This window comes from Zea mays, chromosome 8, assembly GCF_902167145.1.
Source record: "Zea mays cultivar B73 chromosome 8, Zm-B73-REFERENCE-NAM-5.0, whole genome shotgun sequence".
Lineage (NCBI taxonomy): Eukaryota > Viridiplantae > Streptophyta > Magnoliopsida > Poales > Poaceae > Zea > Zea mays.
The window spans coordinates 114,688,110-114,693,046 of NC_050103.1; the positions used below are offsets into that span (position 1 = coordinate 114,688,110).

General features: G+C 61.7%; 1 long non-coding RNA gene across 1 annotated transcript; it reads left to right on the plus strand.

The window, feature by feature from the left end:
• On the plus strand, window positions 1-397 carry LOC103635722 (uncharacterized). Its single transcript, XR_557580.2, has 3 exons — window positions 1-37; window positions 115-146; window positions 348-397. It is a non-coding gene; the product is annotated as an uncharacterized lncRNA (long non-coding RNA).
• The last annotated feature ends 4,540 nt before the right edge of the window (window positions 398-4,937 follow it).

The following is a 4,937-nucleotide window of genomic DNA, read 5'->3' on the forward strand; positions in this document are numbered from 1 at the left end:
TAGTTCCAGAATACTGGTTCCCTGTCATTCTGTGTAGGTGAGTAGATAACCTTCTATCATTGTTAAAAACTTCTTGATTGTAGCTGGATTATGACATATATACTATCTTATCAGCTGATCCAGTACACGGGCTGTTATACTGTAAGGTATGCCCATAGTTGGATTTCTGATAGTTTGGATCGGCAAAGAAGCTTATAGCTTCTCATAAAAGGAGCCAAAACTGAAACTGGAAGTCATATCGTTGCTAAGCGTTACTACTTAAGTTCCTTGAAATGAAGTCAGACTAAACATTTGTCTCTTATGTTTACGCATCTGATATTCTCACAACATTAGAGCTGTATGTTCAGGTAGTGCTTGACTTGGATGAGACTTTAGTTTCTGCATATGAATCATCTAGCCTTCCTGCTATTGTATGTACACAAGCTGTTGAAGCAGGATTACATTGCTTTGATATGGAATGCATATCTATCTCTACTAATCCTTAAGGGTGGACGGAGGGCGTCCACAGGCCTCACCGTGCCCCCGCCCGTGATGCCCGTCGTCGCGCACGTCTTCCTCCTTTCTCCCCGCATCCCACACGCCCCGCTCCGCGAACTGCTCCTCCCCCGCCCCGCGAACTGCTCCCTCCCACGCGTGCCCCGCCTGCCCCCGCACCCGTCCTCGCGATGCCTGCCCTTGCGTCAGCCAGGTAGCCATGGCCACGGAGAGCTGCCACCCGCGCGCCCTCTTGTGGTTCGCGCGGTCCTGCATCCCCACTGTCGGCGTTTCGAGACAGGGGGGTCCCTAAGCCGACGAGTGAGTGTGCTGCGTGCCCCAGCCCAGATGGGTCGAGCGCGTGGGCGAGCGCGAAGGGGGGAGAGGCGAGGCGGCCGGAGCCGAGCGTGAGAGAGGTGGAAGTCCCGCGGCCTTCGTGTTCGTCCCGCGCCCAGGTCAGGTGCGCTTGCAGTAGGGGGGTTACAAGCGTCCACGCGGGTGAGGGAAGCGAGCGGCCCCAAGAGAGCGCCTGTCCCGTCCTCGGTCCCGCACGGCCAACCTCCTCTGAGAAGGCTCTGGTCCTTCCTTTTATAGTCGTAAGGAGAGGATCCAGGTGTACAATGGGGATGTAGCAGAGTGCTACGTGTCTAGCGGAGGGAGAGCTATCGCCCTAGGTACATGCCAATGTGGCAGCCGGAGAGATCTGGGCACCCTGCTGGCGTGATGTCGTGGCTGTTGGAGGTGCGGCGGAGCCTGATGGAGGGACAGCTGTTGGAGCGGTCGAGTCCCTGCTGACGTTGTCCTGCTTCCGTAAGAGAGCTAGGGGCCGCCGTCGTCATAGAGCTTGTGGAGCGCCATCATTGCCTCTCTGGCGGAGCTGGCCGGATGAGACGCCGGTCTTGTTCTCCGTGACCCGAGTCGATTCGGGGTGGGATGATGATGGCGCCTCCTGTTGACGTGGCGGTCTGTGCCCTAGGCAGGGCGACGTGGGGTTTCCTCCGAAGCCGAGGTTGAGTCTGCCTTCTGTTGCCGTGGCCGAGCCCGAGCCAAGGGGTCGGTCGAGGCGGAAGTCGTTCGGCCGAGGCCAGGGCGGAGTCCGAGCCCTGGGGTCGGGCGAGGCGGAGTTTCGTCGTCTTCCGGGTCTTAGCCCGAGTCCGAGCCCTGGGGTCGGGCGGAGCGGAGTTCGCCGTCTTCCGGGTCTTAGCCCGAGTCCGAGCCCTGGGGTCGGGCGGAGCGGAGTTCGCCGTCTTCCGGGTCTTAGCCCGAGTCCGAGCCCTGGGGTCGGGCGGAGCGGAGTTCGCCGTCTTCCGGGTCTTAGCCCGAGTCCGAGCCCTGGGGTCGGGCGGAGCGGAGTTCGCCGTCTTCCGGGTCTTAGCCCGAGTCCGAGCCCTGGGGTCGGGCGGAGCGGAGTTCGCCGTGGCGCCTTTGGCGAGGCCTGACTGCCTGTCAGACTTACTCTGTCGAGTGGCGCTGCAGTCGGAGTGGCGCAGGCGGCGCTGTCCTTCTGTCAGACTGGCCAGTGGAGCGGTGGAGGGACGGCGGTCACCTCGGCTCTGCCGGAGGCACGTGTCAGGATAGAGGTGTCAGGCCTCCTGTGCGTTAAATGCCCCTGCAATTTGGTCAGTCGGTGTGGTGATTTAGTCAAGGTTGCTTCTGAGCGAAGCCAAGGCCTTGGGCGAGCCGGTGATGTGTCCGCCATAAAAAGGGGGCCTCGGGCGAGACGGAAGTCTCTCGAGGTCGGCTGCCTTCGGCCGAGGCTAGGCTCGGGTGAAGCGTGATCGAGTCACTCGTGTGGACTGATCCCTGACTTAATCGTGCCCATCAGGCCTTTGCAGCTTTATGCTGATGGGGGTTACCAGCTGAGAATTAGGCGTCTTGAGGGTACCCCTAATTATGGTCCCCGACAGTAGCCCCCGAGCCTCGAAGGGAGTGTTAGCACTCGCTTGGAGGCTTTTGTCGCACTTTTTCGCAAGGGGACCAGCCTTTCTCGGTTGCATTTCATTCCGGTGGGTGCGCGCGAGCGCACCCGCCGGGTGTAGCCCCCGAGGCCTCGGAGGAGTGGTTACACTCCTTCGAGGTCTTAATACTTCGGCTGGTCTGGTCGTTCCCTCATGCGAACTGGCCGTAGCCCGGGTGCACGGTCGGGGCCCAAGCTCTCGGGCTGGTATGTTGACGCTGTCAACGATTTGGCCGGAGCCGGTTTTTGCGAGAGCAGCCCCCGAGCCTCTGCACAGGGCGAGAGGACGATCAGGGACAGACTCGGCTTTTTACATACGCCCCTACGTCGCCTTTCCGCAAGGAGGAGGGGGGGAGTGCGCCATGTTACCCTCGATGGGCACCGAACATGGTGTCTCCGGTGAGCTGCAAGCGGGTAATCCGAGTGGACGTCCGTGCCCCGTTCGTTGGGGGTCGGCTAGGGGCCCAGAGGCACGCCCAAAAGTACCTGCGGGTGATTTGCCGGACCCGGTCCCCTGGCGACGGGGTCCGAGGGCTCGATGCCTCCCTCCGATGGGATTCCGTTACAAGATCGTTCCCACTGGTCTCGGAAATGTCCTAGGGTACCTCGGGAGCGCAGCCCGAGCCTCGGTTATGTATCGAACGTACCCCTGGTCATCCCTCGCTCGGTGTCTGAGGCGACTGTGAACCCTTCGGGGGCCAGCCTTCGAACCCCTGATCAGTAATGGGCGCGGAGCCCGAGTAGCCTGAGGCGGCCATGAAGCTCTTCGGGGGGCTGGCCTTCGAACCCCTGACCAGTAGTGGGTGTCGGGCCCACGCGATCTGAGGCGACTGTTGAACCCTCGGGGGGCCAGCCTTCGAACCCCTGATCAGTAATGGGGGGCTCGGAGCCCGGTTCCTTCGCGGAGAAGGATCCCTTTCGGGGTATCCCCCTTTCCCGGTCCCTGTTGCAAGAGATAGAGAAAGAGGAAAACGGAAAAGGATACGAAATCGGACGACGTGGCGTACCTTTTCTAACGCGGTTATTACGGCGAAGGTGAAGCGTCGCGCGCTCCTCCTGCCAGAAGCGCCGCGTGTCTCGCCGCGGAGTTAATGCGACGGGGTGAGTGGTTGGCGGGGCGGCCGTTGCGCGCGTGCGATCCGTTCGAGGAACGGGTCACGGGTGCACCGTCTTCACGCCGTGAGAGGAGGCTCCCTTGCTGTCTCAGGATGGGACGTGAGCCTGGCTGACGACGTGACTGCCGTGCCCGCCCGCCTGCCACCGCTATTACTGCCGGCCCACTTTCGGTCGCTTTCACCGACGCGCCAGTCTGGCGCTGTTGGGTCGCCTCGAGTCGTGGCATAGGCTTCGCAACCGAAGGGGCGCGATGGTGGCACAAGTGGCGGTGCGGTTGCTTGCATGCAGCAACTGGCGCGCCGGTTGCTCGACGCGTGGGCCTGGGTTCCAGGCTGGCGTGTCAGGAGTCAGAGAAGTGCGTCCATCTGGCGCGGTTGCATGCCACCTGCATGGCTGCCCGCCCCTTCTGCCCGTTGGTCTGGGCGAAAATGGGGGGTCGCCTGTAACCGCTGGACGGTCGTGCGCACCATGCGCGGCGGTTTGGCTTCTTCTGCCCTGAGCCGGCTTGCATGACATGCGGGACCCAGCCCCCGAGTCGCAGGGGAGGGCCTTGGAGCGTGTTGGAGAAGACTCGGTCCGCGGCGCTTGGGGGCGCACGTAGGGGGAGTTGCCTTTAAAAGGAGGGAGGCTCCCTTCGTAAGGCAACCATGTCTTCTTCCTCCCTTAAGCGTCGGGTCTTCCCGTCTTCCAAGCCCCCGGATGGGGGGTATCCGCCGCCTTTCCGCCTCCTCGTTGGAGGAACACAACTCCATGGGAGTTGGTACCTCTCAGCCATCGTTCGGCTTCAAGGATTTTCATCAGGCAGCCTGGTTGCTCCCTCCCGCCGGTGGCCACCCAAGACGGTGGCCTCCAGCTCCTGGATGGGGGGAGACAGACCAGGCTGCGGTCCCGCCCTCAGCGTCGGGTGCGTTCGTCATCCTCGCTGGGGCGGGGGCCGAGGCGAGCCGGGGCTCTACCTCGCATGCGGGTCGGTGAACCACCTCCTCTTCCAGCTTCTGGTGGTGGCAATCGTCCTCCCGCGCTGCGACGGAGTCGTCCTCCAGTCATGCCGGGAAGGCGAACTGTTGCTGTCCAGCTAGGATGCAACATTCCGTCTTCCCCCTCGCATTCGGGGCGAGGACGGCAGCGAGGATCTACCGGAGCGCTTGGGGGCGGCCCGCTCTTTGGCTTTGATGGCTTGTTCGCATCCCTTGAGTGGGACCGCGAACAAGAGCCTTCCGTTTGTAATGGCACTTCGAATGCCAGTGAGTTCGTTCATTGTGGCTGTCGAGGCCTGAACGTGTATGTAATTTTGGCACGGAGCCGTGTTTTTTCCTCATTTTCGAGCACTAGGTCTCGCCTGTTTGATTATCTGAACCGCTTTACCAAGCATGAGTTGCCCCGTGCCAAG